The following is a 14,011-nucleotide window of genomic DNA, read 5'->3' as shown; positions in this document are numbered from 1 at the left end:
CTGGCAATACACTGATCCATAAGTCACTCTTTCAGTGCCCTCTTCAAGCTTTCTGCTCCATGGCAAATGTTTTTACTTTGGTCTCAGTTGTAGTCCTTCTGGACAAGTCAAAAAATGACTTTTTGACATGTTCCTTATTTCAAGTAAAAGTTATTCCAGTCCATCAGAACACTAAATAGCTGCAACATTTCTGAGCATGATCTTTTGCGTGTAGTCCTATAGTGTTTACACAAAATAGAAGTTTCTACTACAATCTTAGGAAGAATAACTATTCCACACTCTCTAGGAAAAAAATTAAATTTTTTCAAGGGAGGTTTTGGGGTTTTTTTAAATGTATTGAACTAGATACTGCTTAACAGTTCTCATTGCTGATCATAGGCCTGTTGCTGCTTCTTTCTGTGGAAATGGTGTACCTATGCAAAGCCAATGCAAACATCTTCTGGTATTTATTTTATCTTTCACACAATAGTGAGACTGGTGAGCTCCAACTGAGTTAGGTGTACTGCAGCATAAATTTATAATTTTGTATCACTCCATAACAGAGATTAGAACTGATTTTGTAGCTTCTGACAGATTTTATGACTAACATTTCACTTAATTAAATATAGAAAAAAGTAGAAAAGATATGAACCCTATATTATCCTACCTTTTTTCTCATTATGGCAGAATACATTTTACTTTTTATATTATGCAGAGACTTCTGTGACCCCCAGTGCACTGCACAGGTGTTACCACATTGGTGGATTCTGGTGTGCATCCCTTAGCTTGATGAGGAGAACGAGACTTTGAATTTAGATATGAAAACAGTCTGGAGGCAGAGATACAGACAAACCACCTGTCAGAGTGCCATTTCAGAGCCAGTTAAAAAAGCTTCTCTCCTAGAGGCTGAGATGAACTGGGGCAGCAAAACAGCTAAGTGCATCAGAGCAGGAGAACTGGCTGTCCTAGGTCAGACCAAGGGTCTGCTTAGCCCAGCATCCCATCTCCAGCACTGCCCTGCAGCTAATGAGGAGTCTAATTAGGACAAGCATTTGGGGATACGTCCCCAGAACACCCTACTGCACAATTTGTAAGTCATCGACTTCTTGAGACTGATGCATTTGTGTTCAATAGCATAAATAAGTATATATTTCCATGACGTTGTCTAACCACTTTTTGAATCCATGTCACAACTTAAAACCCACTGCATCCCATGGAAAGGAATTACACAATTTAAGTACACTTCGTGAAGAGAGACAACTCTGTTTGGAACCCATTGCTCTCTAGTTCATTTGAAGACACTTTTTTGAATAGGAAGAGACAGTTTTATGCTCTCTCCTCTCTGTCCTACTGATGACTGTTAAGATTTTTTTCTTATCTCCCCTCAGTTATTTCTTCTTCCAGCCTGTAAAGTCCTTGTCTAGTCAGCCACTCTCCACACAGGAGCTGCTCCATACCTGTGATTGTCTCTGTTGCCCTTCTCTGAACCTTGCCCAGCTCTCCTGCACTGTTTTGGAGAGGAAGGGAGATAAGAACTGTGCACAGTTCTAGACACAGGTGCATCATGCATACATTAGCATAATGATATTTGTTCTCTGTTCTGCTGTTTTCCAAAAGTTCTTAACATTTGATGTGTTTTTTTGACACTTGCTGAGCACTAGGCTGACATTATCTTAGAACTAATGTTTAATTAAGGAAAAAACCTTTTAGAATCTAAGCCTCAGAATAACCATGTCTTTCTCCTACTTACTCTCGCTCATGGCCTAGGTGTCTTTTAGAAGACAAAAGTGATCTGAGTCAGGTGTCATCAGTTCAGGTGGTCTTTCTGCTAGTCCATCCCAGTAGTTGTTCTACCACAACCTTCTAATGGCAGCTGATGAAGGTGTGCAAACTCCATGCATTTTGGTAGAACTGTCCCAGACTGGTTAATGCTTCTCTCCTCCCATAATTTAGCTGGCTTTATTTGTTTAGTTTTGTAATTTGTTACTTCCCTTCCATGTTCTTTTTAATTAGCCATATTGCGCTTCTTACATGGCTTCATCGCTTTCTTCAAAGACACATCTCTGTGCCTCTTGTCTTTCTTTGTCTTTGCTACAGTGGCTTTCCTGATGGGTATCTGAGTTTTCCAGGCAGTGAAGCCTTTGACTGGAGTTGGTGGTGTGTTTCAATGCGAGATTTCTTTTAAATATGAAGACACTGTATTTACTTTTCTAAAAGGAGTGTGGATACTGCCCAAGATGCACATATAAAATAGTGCTCTTTTTGGAAGGGCAAAGAATATTTTTTTTCATTCAAATCTACTATTTCCGTGTGACTTTATTTTCTAATACAGGCCTGGAAAAAAAAAAGTCTTATCCTGAATAAATCATGAGTGATGAATGTGATAGAATGAAGAATTCTTGCTTTTCCTTTTGAAGAAGGGGTTAATTGTAACTCACCGTCTCTCTCCTCTTGCAGAACTACTCAAGATAAAGCTATTTCTTGGAAGAATACCCTTAGGAAGTTAGTGACCTAGAATGAGCTTGGCATAGAATTGCCTTTTAGCCTTAACTGTGATATTCACTGCTGCGACCTCCATACACAAATAGTTTTTGACAGGCTTTGCAAACAGCCTGGGGTCAGAGCCTACAAGCTTTCCTTGGGCAAGTAAAAGCTGTGGAGTCAGGAACTTAATCCGTTTCCCATTGAGACAAACAGCAAAATTCCCAAACCCTGGGATGGTGCACAGGGGGACGCTGACAGGCAAATGCAACCCCTCGTTGCAGGACTGTGAAAAGGACATGGCAAGCAGCAAAACATGTTCCTTGCTGGGGATGGTTCATGAAGTTCAAGCGCTGCTGTTAACTGGAACCAAGACTGTATTTCTAATCTCTCTTGACATAAGGCCCAAGGGAGAGCCCATGATGGCACACCAAGCTGGCATCCTGCCTTGGGCATCAAAATACGTTTCTCTGGCCTCTACACCTCCACTGCAAGCTGCTTAGCAGTCTAGAGATGTGATTTTGCTGTGGAAGCAAGGGTGAGTGCGAGAGAGGGCTGATACCTAAGCCTTTCCTATGCGGATTTCCTCTATATGCACACTGAGAGCGCATGGTAGTAGGGCAGTTTGGGGGGATGCACTGATACAGGGCCCACCTCTTCCTGCTTATAAGAGGGAGGATTACCCCCCCCCCCCCCCCAGCTATTTGTCCCAGGCACTAATCTCACGATTTGTTTCTTGCTAGGTAAACCTAGCAAGTAACCTAGCGGTTAGGGCTGCATGGTTATCCCCTGTGCATACAGCTAGTGAGGGATGATGTATAAGAAGATACACACTGGAAGAATTTAACCTGGTCCCTACAAAACACTCTGATCCTTGCAAATCTCTTTTTTTTTTTTTTCCCCTTGATAGTTTTTTCAGGTCTGGGATTTTCATAACCGCAGGAAAGTTCAAATAAATCAGCAACTGGGGAAAACTCCAAACAACCACAGTCAAACTTTCTCAGTGTTTTAAACTAATAGGCCCCCTTCTCAAGATATTACGCCTAACAGGATTTGATTGCGCTTTCTCAGCCAGAGAATTTCTGTCAGTACCTCTGCCAAACGCACGGTCTCACGGAGGGAGGATTTGATAGCGATCCAGGTTAAGCCAGCCTCTTCATTCAGAGACAATGACTGCCAGCCCCACACAGACTGCAGCGGGGCCACCCAAATGTCGAGTTTCCATTGAGGAAGGCCAAGTTCCCCGTACTCTTTTTATTTTTGCAGCCGTAGCAGGGCCGTGTCTTTGGTTTCTTTCCATGCCAAATAAAGCGTCTGCACATTTTGTCTAGTTCGTTTTTGTACAGTTGAGGCGTTTATACCAGGAGCACCTGCAAAAATAGAGGTCTGAAGAAAGAGATTAGTTTCTGACAGGTTAATTGACCCACAGAATAAGAAATTATTGTGCTACATCTGTAAACACACTTGCAGGTTGCCTTGCAAGGGCAGCTTGTGAAGATTAAACTGGCTGGGGATACTCTGAGCTCTAGGCACAGAAAGCCCTGTGAGACATGGCTAATACAAAATGCTCCGAGGCAGATCCTGCCATCCACCACAGCCGTGTAAGTCTGGAGTAACTCAGGCTGCTTCGGGGATGTCACATCTACTTCACCCTACAGAAGGGCAGAATTTACATGAATTGCCCATGAACAGAGAATAAAGGACATGTGCAGTAAATATTAAATTTCTAGGTTTTCTGCCCTTCATGACTATCTCTCATAAATATTTCAGACTCAATTGCTGCTTCACTGTGTCAGCCAAAAGATCAGACTGGGCAAGTGCATTTCAGCGTCATTCGCGTCTGAGGCTGTTATGGCTCAGGGTGAGGCAGAACCACAGACAAAACCCTGATTTCTAAGATCGTGACGCTGTCCTGACCAGTGCTGTATTTGAAGTGCCACAGGGCACATTCTGTGACTGCTCTTGATCAGCTCTGGCTCCCATTTTGATTTTTCTTTATATCTTGCTGAACTGAAAAATAGGGAGGAGAGAGGGGAAGCAATTTTAAGTGCCTAAAAATCAGTTTGATCCAAAAGTGTTAATTGAAACATTTCAGCATTTATTAAATGAATAATTTCATTCTGAAGAAGTCAATATAAAATATCACAATATTTCTCACCCTGCAGAATCCCTCCATGCAGGCTGGCACTTGACATCGATCTGTGAGTAGTTTTGATTCCTCAAAACTTAATTTTTCAGGGGACTTTACTTAGTGAGTAATGAGTCTGATTCTCTTTTTTGTACATTACTGCTGGATTCTTTCTATTCACTTTGTTCAGCAGCCATACAGCCTCTATTACAATACCCTCCAGATGTAAGGTGTCTGATTAGAATCAGCCTCAATCACTGTAACTTGCTTCTTGAGGTCAGCCTGTTGGTCCCACCATCGGATGCACCCAAACACATCCCTGCTGTGTTCCACACACTCTTGATGCTCCTGACTGGTTGTGCAACACCAGCTGAGGAGCAAAATGCCTTAGTGAGATTTGAAGAGCTACATCCATGCCTGGAGGCACAATGACTGTTAAGAAACATCCTTTTCAGAAAACGTGAAACTACGCAGTTTTAAGATTCTACTTTCTTATTTAGTTGACTGTTGTATTTTAAACCTGTCAAATGTGTTTTATCAACGTGAAATACTGTTTACTTTTGCTCATTCTTGCACTATCCAGGTCTTTACCAGGCAGACTCTTTCCAGTATTTTCCCCCAGATGTAGCATATTGTAATTGATTGCTCATGACTGCCAAGAAATGACAATTCCAAGACTGTCCATAGTTCACAATATAGTTATTTTGCCGGTGGAAATTCCATCATTTTTTTCATTATAGCCAGTCTGGCAGAAAGCAATCAGAAAGCTAAGCGAGATGAGCCTCTCAAACAGGGCAGGGAGGAAACCTCAAGTATAGATTTGTCCATATTTCTGACATGTCCAGCCAGAAAAAGAGAAATCTTGGTCTCAGTAGAACAAATGCCCACCTGTACATTCTCACAGTCTGAGAAATAACCTCCTTCATCCTGCCACTTCTCCTGCTGTTATTTGGTCTCCTGTGTTCTCCATTAGGATTGTCCTTCTACTGCCAAAAGCAAGAAAAAATGATATGGCTTTCCTGGATGTTCTTGCTGGATGTAGACTTTGTTCACATCTAGGGGTTTTATTCATTTTACTATTTATTTTGCAGGTGTGTTTTAAACATTTTTAATAATATAATTGCACTGATGAGATCTAGTATAGAAGCAGGTATAAATTGCTCTTGCCCTTATTGCAGCTTAATATTCTCCTCAGTTCAGAGGGGGAGATCGCTGGCCTGGCAGAACTAGATCCACACAGGGTGGAGGTTTTAATGGTACCAGCACACCTGGAATGATCTGGCTAAGGGCTGCAGACAAAAACCAACAGTTTTCTGTTGTCAAGGGTCAAAATGAGGGTTATCTGGAGCGACGGAGTTTCATGGCCTGCTGTACATTTCCAATGTTCAACATGCCATGAGTATTCCTATTGAGAAACAGAAAATTAGGGGTTAAACCTGTCATCATCTACAGAGTCACCTTGAAACCCCATAATGAAATATCAATAATTGAGGATAGCTGTTTGCTAAAAAGATTACTGACAGGCATAAAATAACAATCAATCACCAGGAGCTATAAATGTATTTTATGTCTTGGATATTTTCCTGGCAGACTTCAGTCTTTCATTGAGTTACGCATTAGCAGCCCTGGATTTGGACAACTTGTGCTCAGGAGAATAGTAGGATGTTTTTTGGGGTGCCAGAGGGGAGAAAGGATAGCTTTTTTTTAAATCAGTGTACCATAATTTTCCTTGGTTAGCACAAAAGCATACTTCCCTCCACAAACGGAGAGGTCCATTCAGTTTATTCTTTCGCAGTATCCTGTATAAGAAGGAAGAAGATGAGATAACTCTTCCTGGAGAAAATCCAGAATCTTAATTAAAGAAATGGCATTTTGACATTCATTCCTTACTGGCTGGAGTTCTTGGCCATACTGGTATTTCATGTCTTGCTTTCATGTTAAGAGCTTTCCAAGATGATCTTCTCTACAAACGCCTTTTTTTCTGCCACTAGAGGTCCTAAAAATAATAAGGAAAGGAGGCACAATGTACCCATGTATTTGACACTAGAGCATTGTCACAAGGTGGACCTGAGTGTCAGATCACCGAAACCCCCAGTGGGTCGGCTGACAGCACGGGTTAGTGCTAGGCAGACTGGGGAAATGGCATCTGACTGTGGACACAAGAGATTAGCTTTGTCTCCAATCCAGGATGATTTTCATGCATTCCTGTCACATCCCAGAGGAGTGGGAGGTAGGCTTTTCTTACACTTGGGCGATGCTCAGGTAATTTGTCATGCCACCCAAGTTCGAGCAGGGAGGGTTGAGTTGTGGAGAAAGGCTCTGAGGCTGCTTGGATCTACCTGACAAGTGAAATGCTAGGGGCAACCAAGAGTGAACCAAATGCCAAGATATTAAACATCAGGGCAGCTACCACCAGCTGAAACAGCTTCGAGGACTTGGTTCTGGGTCCTTCATCCCCAGCTTCCTGTTTTGTCCTTTCCCCTCCAGAGCTTGCTTTTGTAGGTAGGGAGAGATGAAAATCACCCCAGGTGCCGAGAAGAGCAAAGAGAGAGCAAATGGCCCGAATGCATGAACACGTAGAGAAAAGCTTTCCCTGCCAGGCTTGCAGAACTTGCCAGTAGTTGCAACATAAACCTGAGGCTGCTGCTGTTGTTGCAGCCATGTTGGGTTGTTCTACAGTGCTCCAGTGCTGTAAAAAGAAATGGGTGGATGTACTTGGGAATTGAAATTAAATTCAGCTTTCTCATTTGCCACTTTTCTCTATTCTTTCTCTCTGTTAAAAACTGAATGTTGATTTTCCTCATTCTGCTGAGTCTGCAGTCTTTGCTAGCATGTAATTGTTATAAACACTTTCACTAGAGCTGGCAAAGAAAATTCCGGCAAAACAATTTTTTATCAAAATTTGCTCGTTGAAAGCAAGACATCCCAGAGGAAAACGTTCTTTTTTATGATGGGGTGACAAGGAAGTGGAGCCTGGCACCTTGCCATAGGCAGTCCAGCACCTTGCCATGGGCAGCCCGGCCTGGGGACCTCTCTCATCGTGCCTCCAGTGAGAATCCCAGCTCTGTTTCAGAGACTAAGGGAACCACTGGGTCTTGTTCCACACTGAAACCAAACTGAACTCAGAAACCTTGGAAGTTCTGCAAAATGGAATTACCACTCTCTGCCAAGCCTGAGCATCATGTTACAATGTCTAATGTTGAATTAAAATGTACAAAAGACTATATTTTTCGGGAAAGACAGGCATTTTCTTGTAATTAGCAAATTATGGTCTCGTTGTACTTATTTTGCTTATCAAGTTATTTTTCAGTGTCAAGACCTATTTTGTTTCACCCTTCCCTGTCATCACTGATGTAAGAGTTGTTCTTGGCACTAGGGAATCTTAAGAGTGCTGTCACGGGCTGCACGCAGGAGGTTGTTCCAACAGCAGGAACTGGAGCTGAAACCACTCATTGTTTATGTAAAACTAAAAGTTATTTCCTTAGCATCAGCACCAGGCTCCGTTCCTGAGGTTGTACGTGTGCGTATCTACACAGACACCACAGGCTGACCGCGGTTTGTTACACTAGGAAATTAATGTTTCCTTTGGTTCTGCAAATAAAGGAATCAATGGCAAACCGCCCTGAAGAAGCGGCTCTTGCCACCGTCTGGGAGCTTGCTATGGCAGCTGGTGATCCATCAGCTGAACTGCATGAACTCAGGAAGCATTCATTGCTCAGACTAAGTGTTCTTCCAGGCTATATGATTTGTTGACTGATTTGAAAGTTAAAACAGCTCTTGGCACCACAGATGATGAGTTTTCGATGGGTGTGACATACACAAATTAGATAAGAAGACAAAAAGCCAGTGTTTTAGACAGACAACTTGGCCAATGAGAATTTTACTGCAAGGCTTACTTTTAATTATGTGACGAGTTTTATGCATCTGCCCACTTGAAATACTCTGATTATGAAACTGTCTCTTTGTTCACTGCTTGGCTCTTGATTTCTAAGCGGGCAAAGCAGGCAGTGTGTGCTAATAAAAGGGACAGAAAAAAGCGGAAGACACTAATGCAATGACCTATCTTCTCCATATGACTGTTTTGCATTAAAGATTTTGCTTTGGCTTTTGCTTACAGCTTTTGACCACTTTTGGTTTGTTCAGTAATCCCAAACCATATGCATAAAGAGCGATTGACAGCATACATGGTGTTTGAAGCAGCCTCCCAATGGCTTGTACTCAGATATAAATCTCTGATGTTCAAAATCTTTAGAGATGAACTCCTGATGCATCAAAGTACAAGTTGATTTTCTTTCATATCTGCAATTAAATTTTTCATGTAAATGTCACATTAAATGATGAGAAAGGGACTGTAAAAAACCCCAGTTTTCACCTAATAGGATATTAACTTAAGAAGTTAAGAAAAATATACTGTGAAAAACGTAATACCAAAGGATGTAATCCTTTAAAGCTCATTTATGCCTATAACAATATGTGACATTATTAGATTATTTTTTATCAGTCTGTAAGACTGAGAGACTAATAAATATATGGCAAAGAATGAAGATTTGTGGTAGCAATCTTTTGCATAATTGCACAAAATAGTTCAGATTATTTTAAAATATATTTAGTATTTTTATATACTGCATATGTTAAAAAATGGATTATTTTCACCATCTTCTCAATTTGTAACACAAAATTACTGTTAGTGTAAATAAACATCATGATACTATTACCAAAGGTCGTGGACTTTAACAAAGGTAATTGTGTAGCTACTTAGAAACTGAATAACATATTCAGCCTTTAGGCTGGTCTGCATGTAACTTAGGTTCAAGCTAAAAAGAAGAGCATTGCTAACAGTCCTGACACCTGTATCTGTTCCATATCATGGAAATTCCGCTGTAACTTTCTAGCCTACTCAGCAGAAAGATAGAGAAGATTTATCATTAATATTAGAGTTAACATCTTCAAAATATTACGGAGACTTTTCTGCAAATTTAAATTCTTACTCCGTTGGGACCAGATCATGCTGTAACACAGCATCTTACACAGTGAGGTCTCTCGGTTTGTGAACAAAGAAGCTATCTTGAAAAAAAATGTGCTGTTGGATGTAAGCTTATTTGAGGAAACTGCAGATGGTAGCAAGGTAGTTTGTTCTTGGCTGTCATCTCTGTGCCTAAAGCTGGATCTGGGGGGAATCGGAAGAGCTGGGTGCTGGGGTTGGGCTCCTGGAAGGGATTTTAGCCTGGGTACACTTTGGGTGATGTTCCTTCCACCTAACTCCAGTTTAAAAGCTACACATGCCATCTAAATTAATCATGAAGACTCCCTCTTTAATCAGTAGAGAAAGCAAGCTAGGTAGTGATTCACCCATCTTGTTTAAAGACTTGTCTTTGAAAAAGAAAGACGTTACCTCTGGAAGTGTTCTCTGCTGACCAGCAGAAGAAGCCTAGACAATTAGCTTAGTTGTGACTACTGCTTAGGTGGCTGCAGTTACCGGAGGTGAATCCCGTCCCACGTGTCTAATGCATAGTAATCCCCAAGTGGGATAGCTATTTGACAAAGAAACCACCACTTGCAGCTAGAAAGACAGCAAAAACACTATGCCTGCTATCCCAAGTCACGTAGCCAGACTGTTTTTCTAGTACATCCTTCGAAGCCACCTGGTGAAGAAATAGCTGTGAGCTGTCTGAAGGGTGTGCCAGAGATCATGCTTTCCAGGGACTCTACTTCTGCAGTCCCTATTCAAACCTCCCCACTGAAACCAATAGAAATTATGGCAAAGGACTATAAAACCAAACCCCCTCTAAGATGTTAGGGGAGGCAGAGTCCTCCTGTACATTTCTGTAAGACCGTTAGGTGATGGCTAAACGAAGGTATTGCCACTGGAGGCTTTCCGACAGGGTTCTTTGCAGACCAGCTATTCTGCAGCATGAGGAAAAAGAGGCATTAGCTAATCGTATCACAATGAGGAGGAATAAAACTACAACATTTCACTGTGCACTGATATACTTTATTCAGGGCAGAAGTGTGCAGTTTGCATAGCTTAAAAACATGAGCTAAGAAGTTACCAATATTTGCAAAACACTCCTTTTTTACTCTCTTCCAATACGTTCGTAATTTGAATCAAACTGCTGGAGATAAAATGAGATACAGAGGCAGAATCTCAAAGCTCTCACTCACATGTCACCTTCCAGCTGTTATGAAAATCCAGGCTGTTACTGTTCTTGTCTTGGTTGCCTCAGCATAGCTCCATTCCTTCCTAGGGGAATCTGTAATGGAAGCTATTGCATTTTAGTAAGCAGGCAGTATTACAGCTCAATCAAGGTCTCTAAGGGAGGACCTGGAGGCACTTAGACGTGGACTGAGAGATACCCTGAACATTTCTGTGCTACAGGATTTAGCATAAAGGTTGCTCTAACCTTCCCCCTGTTCAAACTTCAGGGTAACACACGGAGAAAAATGCTGCCATTCTGTTTCTCTGCTGTGCTGGTTTTGGCTGGGATAGAGTTAATTTTCTTTATAGTAGCTAGTATGGGGCTATGTTTTGGATTTGTGCTGAAAACAGTGTTGATAATGCAGAGATGTTTTAGTTGTTGCTAAGAAATGTTTGCACTGGTCAAGGACTTTTCAGCTTCCCATGCTCTGCCAGGTGCACAAGAAGTTGGGAGGGGGCACAGCCAGGAGAGTTGATCCAAACTGACCAAAGGGCTATTCCATACCATATGACGTCATACTCAGTATATAAACTGGGGAAGAAGAAGGAAGGGGGGTGGCATTCAGAGCGATGGCGTTTGTCTTCCCAAGTAACCGTTACACGTGATGGAGCCCTGCTTTCCTGGAGATGGCTGAACACCTGCCTGCCCATGGGAAGGAGTGAATGAATTCCTTGTTTTGCTTTGCTTGCATGCGTGGCTTTTGCTTTACCTATTAAACTGTCTTTATCTCAACCCACGAGTTTTCTTACTTTTACTCTTCTGATTCTCTCCCCCATCCCACCTTGGGGAGTGAGCAAGCGGCCATGTGGGGCTTAGTTGCCAGCTGGGGCTAAACCACGACATTAGTGATGACACCTCACCTAACAGGACAAACCCCAAACTACGGCCAATACCAACTGCATCAACTGGGTCTAGGTTTAAAAGTAAGTTGAATAATACTTCAAGCCTTTATGGTCTTCCATTTCCAGTTAGCTGGAAGAAGAATAAACCAGGCTATTTAGTAAGTGTTGTCAACTGAAAGGTGACCTGTTCTTGAATCTGACCTTTTAGCTCAGCTTCAGGGGTGGGTTTGGCTCAAAGCATTCATTATGTTTGGTTTGCCAAATTCAAAGAAACAGGGGGAGTTAGACTGTAAGATGTTTACTCGTGTTATGCTGGAATTCCTTTGCTCTTGCCCGAGGCCCTACTTCAGAGGCCTTCAAAGTTAAAAGTGCTACTCCGTTCTTGCCTGAAACATTTTGTTCTTACATTTCTCTCCTGTCAATGGGAATTAGAGGAACCCGAAATGTCCCTGTCTAAATACAGAGCTAAAAGTAATTCCATGTTTTGTGATGCTCAAAGCATCACTGTCTGCTAGTGTTGTGTGAAAGATGGGCAAAAATGAGGAAAACACACTAGCACCCTTAGCAGAGACCCTTTGTTGAGCCCCCTGTACAACCTACCTGAGGAGAAGGGTCTCGTTGATGGATCTCACCACAGGGGCAAAGTGTAAATGACCACAATGGGGAAACAGCATTGGTACAACCAACCAATCCATGTAAAAGGCATACAGGAAGGAAACTAGGAAAAAGAGGGGATAGATGTTTTCCCTTTGGTTTTTTTTGCAATAACAAGTTATGTTTACATTAGAGGAGACTGTGCTCCACGGTATGGCCCACAATCCGTGTCCCCTTGCTGTCCCTATATGGAGACCTCCTAAACCACACTGCAGCTCCCTTCTGGCCTGTGCTCTGGAGTTTAGTTCCCTTGGAAACCAAATACACATTAACAACGTTACTAAAAGCAACAAGTATAATAACAATTATTTTTTAAATGATCCTGAACCATATATTTTAATTTTATTGTTGGAAGAGGTATTATGTAACATTTTTCTATTGTACATATATCTACAGCAAACCTTATTTTCTAGGTTTTTATCATTTTGTTAAAGAGCAGTATAAGATGAGGATGTCCACATGTCTGAAGTTTAATTCCAAACATTTCCTCTCTAAACCAAAAATATTTTCATTCTTCTTTGTGATAAATCCCACTTGTGATCAATTATCATATTTGTATACACATTTTTTTAACATTAAGCTAAATGCTGAAGGAATGATATTCCCAGTGTAGCGTCCAAAATATAATAAATAATACATAATTAAAAAATCTGGCATACTTATAATTTAAAACAAAGGAATCACACATCATTAAAACAGCATTTCACTCAGCTTTTATGCAATTTTAGAAATTCTCTTTTCTCACCCTAGGTTTGGGCAATAATCAGGGATCACTTGGTGTTCTGGAAGAAGTTGCTACCATCCTCTCAGCTGAAAGTTGAAGCATTTTCAAGAATGTCACAGGAAATTTTAAATGACACAGCAGCAAATGGTATTAGATTCTGATGCTATCAAAGAAAGAGTAAGTGGTAATTAGGGTGATTGGAGTGATGCCTGAACATGCTGTGGAATCTGTGGCACTCGAAACAAACAGAGACCCCACTGGGAAATGTTTTGGACAACACAACACAGAATGCTGTTTGTGTCTTCTGTTGTAACCAATTTTATATGCTTGAAACCAATTTATTATGATTTACCAAGAGCAGGTGACTGGAAGGCTCTGAGCAGAATATTCTGTTATTCCTTCCTTTCTCTGACATTCAAACAATCTGCTGTACATTTTACAAAAAAATAATTTTTCTGTCTCTTGAAAAAAATCTCAAAATTAAGTTTAATTAATGATGCCCTTCCCCTTTAATAAATACATATGGTTATGACTGATTTATACTACAAATCAGGTGTGGTGCTGATGTGGGAAGACTCCCAAATCTTTGTTCTTCTGTCTTAGCAGGCTCTTGGAAAGTGTCATCATTATTGGTTTTTAATTCCAAAACTGAAAGCGCCCTAACAAAATACTGATAGAAGTTTGCTTTGCTAGTGCATACTATATGAGACCATTCTCATTACCTAATATCAACTCTCATTCACTTTGAAAGACAGGAAGTCAGCAAGGATGCAGGCTCTGCAGAAGAAGCTTGTTTAGAAAATTTTGTATGCTACTGTCTTTTGAGGATCAGCTTGGAGACCCATGACAGCAAGAATCTAAAAGATCTTCTTGGCTAAAACTGGCAGTGTGAAAGACTTACTCACTTTCACAGTGTGAAAGACTTAACTCAGGCTGCAAGCAAGTGGAAGTAGGCACCAGTATTTTCTTCCTAGGTAGCCACTGTTGAAACCTGCTGTTTCCCTTC

The sequence above is a fragment of the Mycteria americana genome, chromosome 2 (genome assembly GCF_035582795.1).
Source record: "Mycteria americana isolate JAX WOST 10 ecotype Jacksonville Zoo and Gardens chromosome 2, USCA_MyAme_1.0, whole genome shotgun sequence".
Classification (NCBI taxonomy): Eukaryota; Metazoa; Chordata; class Aves; order Ciconiiformes; family Ciconiidae; genus Mycteria; species Mycteria americana.
Note: the sequence above shows the minus strand (reverse complement) of the source record.